Here is a 10,217-nt window from a genome sequence, read left to right as displayed (position 1 = left end):
CACACCATTAGCAGCACCAGCAGGGCCTCTGTACTGATGCCCATAATGCTACATACTGTAAGAACCAAGAAGTTTAATATGGACATGACCCTGGTGGCACAGAACATAAAACCACCAGATGAGGAAAGCAGCCAGAATGTAACAGAGGCAGGTGCTGATCCCAGATCCCATGCCTTCATGACTTTCACTCTTTCAGTCCCTCATTAGCTAGATGGCCTTAGGATAGTTACTGAACTTCTTTAAATCCTAATTGCATCATTTGTAAAATAGGAATAATAATATCAACTCCATTCAGTGATGATTACACCTATTACATTTCTTGCTGTGGGGCCTGGCACATAATAAGCCTTTAATAAATGGTGGCTTTTATCATTATTATCATGATTAATAGAGCATGTGAAAGTGCCTGGAATATAGCAATTGTTTGTGGAAGGATGCTGGTTATTTCAAACCCTTTTTTTAAAATCTCCTTATAAATTTATAGGACAGCAGATGCCCATCAATCTTTTTACTGACTCCTACCTTTACTGTGTCTCTGCTTTTCTTTCCTGTACCATGTAACCATCAGTATGGTTATTGCAAAGTCCCAGAGACCACCACAATATAATGTCCATAATGATGCTTTGGCATTTGTATGACACAAAACAGTGTTGATATTCCTCCTCTCTTGCTGTGGGGATAGCAGCGTGGTGGGCATTTGAACAGGTGTTATCCCCATTCAGTTGATGAAGTCATTAAAGATCATTTAACCAGGTAAGCGTCAGAGAAGGGACCAGAGCCCAGATTTTATGAATTCTCACCCTAAGCTCTAGTTCAATACTATAGGCCAACTCTATTAATATGCTCCAAATGCCCCCCAAAACCTGTGAGGCAGATAGTTAAAAGCAACTATGTTACCTAAAACTCCTCTACCTGTCATAAGTCTATACTGAGCAAAGTCATTCTGCAGTGCATCAAACATCAACTAGTCGCACACTCAACCCTGTGTAAGGGGAGCCTGTGACCCTAAAGCACCCTGTCTGTCCATACAGTGGCTGTGGTCTCTTTGAAGAGACAATGTAACCATCATGATGACAGTAGCATGAGGTCAAATATAATTTTGCATCTCTAATGTAAAAGAGCATTAGAAGACATATTAGAATCTAAGCACATGTGGATTAGGTTCTTGATTTTGTGTAATTCATTTGTATTACTTAAGTTTCAAGTTACTCTTGGATTATTCAATTATTCCTCTCCTAGAAAAGATCTAGAAACAAGACAAGCAAAAGGATAAATAGGATTGCCTACTTAAGATATGGCCCAGATTGGGAGAAAATATCTCTATCACTTACACACACACACACACACACACACACACACACACACCAGAATATTGGCATGATGGAGTTAGAAGCAAAAAGCAAGAGATATTACATTATTTTTAAATCTGTCTGGGCCTGGATGCATCTCTTCACATCCTATTACATCCTAGGAGTTGCCACTTGGTTTTTTATGGTGCCTTTATTTCCCAGTGAACACCTGTATCTGAGACAGAAAATAGATCAGAAAGCAAAAAAACCTCTGGGGCAACATGGTTATGACATTGCAGGATGGTGACCCATTAAAAAAAACCACCCCACATTAAGGGGAATGAAAGGGAAGAATTGTTGAAAGCCACCTATGTCATCAGATTCCTTCACAAAATAAGTTGCTGTGCACAAAAGAGAGACATTTGTAACACAAGAGCTCCTGGAAAGTGGAAAGTTCTAAATATATTCACAGCTGTCTCCCCTCAGGGTTTAGGTTTTGCTCCAGAGCCAGTTTCAGAGTCTTATTTCAATTGAAAGCTTTTACCCGATCTGAAATGCATTGAGATTCCATCAGGTAAAATCCATTGAATGAAATTGCTTCCTGCAGTGATATATGATTCATTCATTCACATCTCTGAGCTATTTAGAGGAAATTATCCATGGATTGTATCATTAGTTTAAAAGCCACTACAGTTGTTTTTCTGTCAGTATAATTTTAAGCCATGTAGGATCATTAGTTGGAAAAACATATTTGGAAAGGGTATATGACTAGTTCTCTCACTGGAACAGTATGATTTATACTGGAGAAACATAGAATTAGAAATTAAACTTTTAAGCATAAATCATTCTTGGGACTGACATCTGAGTCCCTCTACTCTCTTGACATACTCCACTAAAAAGATGTCCAAAAAGTGCAAGGAGACCTCTAGGGGTTCAGAACACTACTGTGAAGACAACCACATTACAATTGCAAAATTATTATGATGCCAAAACATGTCACCATTGACTCACTCAGCAAAACACCAAGAAGATATTCTAAAGCTTCATTATTTTATTTGTCATTCTATTGGACCATTCAGTAGCCTTAGCTTTCCTTGGTTTGGTGACTTCCTTGAGGCTTGTCAGTATGGGGCTGCTGACAGATTCTTTGGCATGAATTAGGACGCAAAAGTGTTGCCCAAATTGCTGAAACTGCCATATTAGTTGGGGCTCTGTTGACTTCTAGATCACCTCTACCTCTCTCCTTATATAAAGGGTAAAATTCAACGTGAGACGAAATTCAATATGAGACTCATAAATGTTATGTTGTGGTTTAGCCATCTAGAAACATCAGGGCAGATCATTTTTATCTTTTGTTCTCATTGTATTCTTACTACCCAGCATGAACTGAGCCATTAGAATCTTTCTTGGTAATGGAATATGGTCTGAAATATCTCCATAAATTACTTAAGCAGAGGGATGATGAAAAAAGGAAGGGTGAATGCAGCCAGACAAGTTTAATAGAAGGAAAAGATTATCATCTGCTTGGCCATTCTTTGGGCGACCATCAGAACTTTGATTTTTATAGCTTGCACATTAGGACATCCAGAGAGACATTCAGTGAGTGATGTTGATTCTCAGGGAACGGAATGTGGTGTATGTTACGTGGCCTTCCCTGATTCATTTGTGACAAAAAGAACTGAAGGGGTCAATTTCAGCCTTGTCACCTTAATAGTTTTGTGATTTTGAGCAAATCATTTAATCACTTAACTGCTCCGAGTTTATAATCTTCATCTATAAATCTGAGGACATTATAACCAAGAGAATTTTGAGAGCTAAATAAGGTAACTTATCAAAGTTGCACTTGATATAGTGCCTACTTTATATTAAGCAAGGTGAAAAGGAGCTATTATCATTTTTAATTATAGTCGCATTATTGTTATATTTTTTCTTATGGACTTGCTTCATTTTTAAAAGCAATTTCTCTCACCAACATACAAATGAGGAGAAAAAAATCATCCCCAAATCCAAATTCATATGATTATATAATAATCAAAGCTTTTTAAAATAGCTCAATTTCCCCAAATTACATGTGTATGTCAGGTAAACCAAAGTCACCCCAGATAGCAGTAGTGGAATCATAGGATCTGTCTTCAGAGAAAGATGGGCAAAATTTCAAAAGGGAAAGTAGTTAGAGCATTTGCTGTGGGTGTTTCTTTTATTTTCCCTTTATATCAGAAAATAATTCTGTGGAAAAAAAAGAAGAAAATAATTCTGTATGCCTATTCAAGATTTATGAATAATCATCTAGAGGCTCCGTGTGCAAACTAGGATCATGTGTTGCATCTATATATCATGTCACTTTGGTCTCATCTAATGTGTAACAGTTCTTTCATCTTTCCTTGTCTTTCATGACTTAGACATTTTTTAAGAGTAGAAGTTAGTTAATTCTAGAAGGTTAGGTTTTTCTACTGGTCTGTCATGATTTTTGTATTTTTACCAGTAATCCCAGGAGGTAATGCCAATGTTCCTCTCAGTACAGCATATCAGGAGGCCCAATATCCATGAGCCCCAGAATGGGAGATGTGAACTTGTACCTGGTGCCTGCCAGATTTCACCATTAGAGAGTTAATTGATATACATGTTGAACTTATTTGAAGCTATGTCTCAGGAATCTTTGGTTCTGTATCAGGACCAAAGTCTTCCTACATAAGGGGGAAAAGTATTCCCTAATTCTCAAGAGATGGCTGATTGTCATTATTTTATTTTTTTTAAGATTTTATTTATTTATTTTAGAGAGACAATGAGAGAGAGAGAGAGAGCACAAGTTGGGGGGGGGGAGAACAGAGAGAGAGGGAGAACCAGACTTCCTGTTGAGAAGGGAGCCGGACACAGGACTCGATCCCAGGACTCATGGATCATGACCTGAGCCAAAGGCCAACACTTAACCAACTGAGCCATACAGGCCCCCTGACTGTCATAATTTTAAACAAAGAGTAAGGATTATTTAAATAATTTAAAAGGGTTAATAAAAGAGTAATAAGACTTGCCTTCTTGTCAAAACCATTGCACTAATCTTTAACCTTATTTGATATTTTAGTGGTATTTGACATATCGAAATACATATTTAGATAAATATCTTTAAAAAAAAAGAAGAAGCTTATTCTGGTTAATAGTTTTATGTAGACTTTTTTTCACTAAGTGACATAGAAAAAGTTTTCCTATACTTTTAAATATTCATATAAATAATTTTAATGGTGGCTTTGCATTCTATAATAGAACTGTGCCGTTCTTTATCACATTCAAGAATATTTAGGTGTTTTCTTCTTAAAGGTTTCTTTTTCTTTTTTTTCTAGATTTTATTTATTCATTCATGAGAGACACAGAGAGAGAGAGAGAGAGAAATGCAGAGACACAGGCAGAGGGAGAAGCAGGCTCCATGCTGGGAGCCCGACGCGAGACTTGATCCCGGGACTCCAGGATCACGCCCTGGGCTGAAGGCAGGCGCCAAACTGCTGAGCCACCAGGGATCCCTCCCTTTTTAAGATTTTATTTATTCATGAAAGACACAGAGAGAGAAAGGCAGAGACGTAGGCAGAGGGAGAAGCAAGCTCCAGGCAGGGAGCCTGATGGGGGACTCGATCCTGAGATCACAGATCACGCCCCGAGTCAGGGGCAGGTGCTCAACCGCTGAGCCACCCAGGCGTCCCAGGTGTTTTCTTCTTAAAAGAAATGTAGTAACACTATAGCAGGAGCCAGGAAAAAATACAATAATGACAGAAGAGAAAAAAGAAGATGTTCTTTTCCCTTCTTCCAAAATTACTATGCGTGCACACACACACACACACACACACACACACACGAAATACTTTGGAAGAACACACACCAAAATACCTATAATTAATGTCTCCGGAAGATAGGTTTGGAGTAAATTTTATTTTTAAGGTAAAATAAAAACTGAGAAGTTTTATATTACTGGAACCAAAGAAATAAATCAGACTGAGAGGAAAGGAACAAATATCAATAGAGAAAAATTGAGAGGGTAACAGAGACCTGGGAAGGAGAGTCTCAAAGGGGAGATGACCCGTCCATCATTGTTTCATTGTTCATGGTGGTAGTACAAGACACTTAACACAAACATGCAAGTGTATTGTAGAATAGCTACATGCAAGTACATATACACACCCACAGACCTACATAGTCTGGTAAGCAAGCCTCATATCAGCACTGAATACTGAATTTTTGCAATATAACATAAGCAGACGCTTTTTTACTCAGTATCATGGATGTCTGAAGGTACATCAGAGAGAATAGAGGTGAGTGGGATTAATAATATATCATTTATTATAAATATGTAAAAATTGCTATTCACATCTTTTTTTAAATGTGTATTCTGTTTTGTTTTTTAAGATTTTATTTATTTATTCACAAGAGACAGAGACAGAAAGAGAGAGAGAGGTAAAGGTAGAGACACAGGCAGAGGGAGAAGCAGGCCCCATGCAGGGAGCCCGACGTGGGACTTGACAATATTTGTTGAGTCTTAAAATGTGCCCGGCTTGTGCTAAAACTTTTATCAATATTATCCCCTTTAATCTACTCAACCACTTATAGAATAAATACTAGTATTATCCACATATCTTGAGTAAGGAAACAGAGCCACAAAGAAGTTCAGTAACCTCCCAAAAGTCACACAGCCATTAAATGGCAAAACCTATATTTGGTCCCATCTAGTCTGATTCCAGAGCCTATGTTCTTAAAAATTATAAATACGACTTCATGAATTGATTTGTCTTTTTTTTTTTTTAGGTCAATTATATCTTTGGACTCAGCTAGATAGAAAAACATTTAAAAACTGAAAAAGATTTCACAATTTTTTCTATTGAACTGTAATTAACATACAGTATTAGCTTCAGGTGCATAATATAATGATTCAAAAATTCTATATATTCCTCTGTTCATAACAATTTTCTACATTAAAAAGCAAACTCACAAAGTTTTTTAACCTTTCACAATTTAAATAGCTGCAATTTGTGGCTTATCTCTTTTTTTTTAACTCCCACTCTCTTTAGTTATTTCATTCTTTTTTGTTAAAATAATGCCTAACATGAGAACCACTCTCTTAGCAAATGTTTAAGTATATAATACATTATCATGAATTACAGGGGCTGTGCTACACTGTAGATCTCTAGGACTTATTCATCTTGTATGACAGAAACATTGTACCCTTTGACTAATACTTCCCCATTTTCACCTCTTTCCAGCCCCTGGCAACCACTACTCCATTCTCTGCTTCTTTAAATACAATTTCAGATTTCCTTGCATAAGCGGTATCATGTAGCATTTTTTCTTGCGTGCATGGCTTGTTTCACTTAGCGTAGTATCCTCCTTGTTCATCCATATCATTGCAAATGGCAGGATTTTCTTCTTTTTATGGCTGAATAATATTCCATTGTATGTATATACCATGTTTTATTTATCCGGTTATCTCTAGTGGACATTTAGGTTGCTTCCAAATCTCAGCCACTGTGAATAATGCTGCAGTGAACATGAAAGTGCAGATATCTCTTCAAGATCTTGATCTCAATTCCTTTTTTTAATAAATTTATTTTTAATTGGTGTTCAATTTACCGACATACAGAATAACACCCAGTGCTCACCCCGTCAAGTGCCCCCCCCAGTGCCCGTCACCCATTCACCCCCACCCCCCCATCTCCCCTTCCACCACCCCTAGTTCGTTTCCCAGAGTTAGGAGTCTTTATGTTCTGTCTCCCTTCCTGATATTTCCCACACATTTCTTCTCCCTTCCCTTCTATTCCCTTTCACTATTATTTATATTCCCCAAATGAATGAGAACATATAATGTTTGTCCTTCTCTGATTGACTTACTTCACTCAGCATAATACCCTCCAGTTCCATCCACGTTGAAGCAAATGGTGGGTATTTGTCGTTTCTAATGGCTGAGGAATATTCCATTGGATACATAAACCACATCTTCTTTATCCATTCATCTTTCGATGGACACCGAGGCTCCTTCCACAGTTTGGCTATTGTGGACATTGCTGCTAGAAACATCGGGGTGCAGGTGTCCTGGCGTTTCATTGCATCTGAATCTTTGGGGTAAATCCCCAACAGCGCAATTGCTGGGTCGTAGGGCAGGTCTCTTTTTAACTCTTTGAGGAACCTCCACACAGTTTTCCAGAGTGGCTGCACCAGTTCACATTCCCACCAACAGTGTAAGAGGGTTCCCTTTTCTCCACATCCTCTCCAACATTTGTGGTTTCCTGCCTTGTTAGTTTTCCCCCTTCTCACTGGTGTGAGGTGGTATCTCGTTGTGGTTTTTGTTTGTTTGTTTGTTTGTTTGTTTTGTTTTGTTTTTCTCGTTGTGGTTTTGATTTGTATTTCCCTGATGGCAAGTGATGCAGAGCATTTTCTCATGTGCATGTTGGCCATGTCCATGTCTTCCTCTGTGAGATTTCTCTTCATGTCTTTTGCCCATTTCATGATTGGATTGTTTGTTTCTTTGGTGTTGAGTTTAATAAGTTCTTTGCAGATCTTGGAAACTAGCCCTTTATCTGATACGTCATTTGCAAATATCTTCTCCCATTCTGTAGGTTGTCTTTTAGTTTTGTTGACTGTATCCTTTGCTGTGCAAAAGCTTCTTATCTTGATGAAGTCCCAATAGTTCATTTTTGCTTTTGTTTCTTTTGCCTTCGTGGATGTATCTTGCAAGAAGTTACTGTGGCTGAGTTCAAAAAGGGTGTTGCCTGTTTTCTCTTCTAAGATTTTGATGGAATCTTGTCTCACATTTAGATCTTTCATCCATTTCAAGTTTATCTTTGTGTATGGTGAAAGAGAGTGGTCTAATTTCATTCTTCTGCATGTGGATGTCCAATTTTCCCAGCACCATCTATTGAAGAGACTGTCTTTCTTCCAGTGGATAGTCTTTCCTCCTTTATCGAATATTAGTTGACCATAAAGTTCAGGGTCCACTTCTGGGTTCTCTATTCTGTTCCATTGATCTATGTGTCTGTTTTTGTGCCAGTACCACACTGTCAATTCCTTTGAATAACTATCCAGAAGTGGGATTGCTGGATTACACAATGGTTCTATTTTTAGTTTTTTGAGGAACTTTCATGTTGTTTTCCCTTTTCTCCACATCACCAGCATTTGTTATGTCTTACCTTTTTTATAATAGCCATTTTAACAGGTATAAAGTGATATTGTGGTTTTGATTTGTATTTCCCTGATTAGTGATGTTGCATACTTTTTTCATAGAACTGTTCATGATTTGTATGTCTTCTTCGGAGAAATGTCTGTTCAATTCCTTTTCCTATGTCATAATTGGATCATGTGGGGTTTTTTTTCTATTAAGTATAGGAGTTCCTTATATATTTTGAATATTAACCCTTTATCAGATACGTGGCTTATTTTAACCTATTCCATACATCACCTTTTCATTTTGTTATTTTTTCTCTTTGCTGTGTAGAAGTTTTCAGTTTGATGCAATCCCACTTGTTTATTTTTAGATTTTTTTTTTACATGTGTTTTTGGTGTCATATCCAAGAAATCATTTATAAGAACAAAGTCAAAAAGGTTTTACCTGTTTTCTTTTAGGAGTCTTAGAGTTTCAGATATTACCTTTAAGCCTTTAATCCATTTTGTTTTTATTTTTTTATTTTATTTTGTTTTTATTTTTATGTATGGTATATGATAAGGGTCCAATTTCATTCTTTTATATATGTGTATCCAGTCTTCCCAACACCACTTATTGAAAAGACTATCCTTCCCCCATGCTGTATTCTTGACACCTTTGTCAAAGTTCTACTGACTGTATATGTATGGCTTTCTTTCTAGAATCTCTTTTTTGTTCCATTGGTCTATGTCTGGTTTTTTTTGGGGGGGGGGGGTGTTAAGATGTTTATTTATGTATTCATTCATGAGAGACAGAGAGACACAGAGAGAGAGAGGAAGAGACACAGGTAGAGGGAGAAGCAGGCTCCACACAGGGAGCCAGACGTGGGACTCGATCCCGGGTCTCCAGGATCAGGCCCTGGGCTGAAGGCGGCTCTACACCGCTGATCCTGAAGTGGAATAGGTGCCGCTGTTGCTGCTGGTGTTGAATTCAGAACCGTAGTGGGACATGGGGCTGGAGGACGAGCAAAAGATGCTGACCGGGTCGGAGATCCCAAGGAGGAGGAAGAAGAGGAGGAGGAATTAGTGGATCCCCTAACAACAGTGAGAGAGCAATGCGAGCAGCTGGAGAAATGTGTAAAGGCTCCGGAGCGGCTAGAGCTCTGTGACCAGCGTGTATCCTCCAGGTCACAGACAGAGGAGGATTGCACAGAGGAGCTCTTTGATTTCCTGCATGCAAGGGACCACTGTGTGGCCCACAAACTCTTTAACAGCTTGAAATAAATGTGCATACTTCACCCCAGCCTTCATCACCCGGGCATCAGGATATTTCATGGTTTTGACCATGCGTTTGTTTCGTATCCGTCTAACTGTACGTTCATGTGGACCTCATGGATTTTGGCTTAGACAGTAGCTTCTAAGTAATTAGCAGTGATTCCTCTTATAAAGTCCAATGATCTGCAGAAAAAAAAATTTTTGTATCTTCCTATTGAATTGACCATTTTATCATTATGTAATGATCTTCTTTGTCTGCCGTGGCAATTTCTGAATGATATAAATATAGCCACCCCTGTTTTTTTGGTTAAAATTCTCATGGAATATCTTTACTCATCCTTCACTTTTAGCCTATGTGTGTTCTCAAATCTAAAGTAGTCTTTTAGAGACAGCATATAGTAGGTCTTGTGCTTTTATATTCATACAGCCACTCTGTATCTTTTGATTAGTAAAAAGGGAAAGGCAGAGAAAGCCCTTCACCATTCAGTCCAGCTGGAGATTCTGGGCAGTCCAGTTGGTAGGAACCACTGAGTATAGGCCCAT

At 38.1% G+C, this 10,217-nt stretch overlaps 1 pseudogene; it reads left to right on the top strand.

The window, feature by feature from the left end:
* The first annotated feature begins 9,393 nt into the window (after positions 1-9,393).
* Positions 9,394-9,862, top strand: LOC121485050 (annotated as a pseudogene).
* Positions 9,863-10,217: the final 355 nt, after the last annotated feature.

Source organism: Vulpes lagopus, chromosome 2 (genome assembly GCF_018345385.1).
Source record: "Vulpes lagopus strain Blue_001 chromosome 2, ASM1834538v1, whole genome shotgun sequence".
Classification (NCBI taxonomy): domain Eukaryota; kingdom Metazoa; phylum Chordata; class Mammalia; order Carnivora; family Canidae; genus Vulpes; species Vulpes lagopus.
Note: the sequence above shows the minus strand (reverse complement) of the source record. Positions and strands in the feature narration are given on the sequence as shown.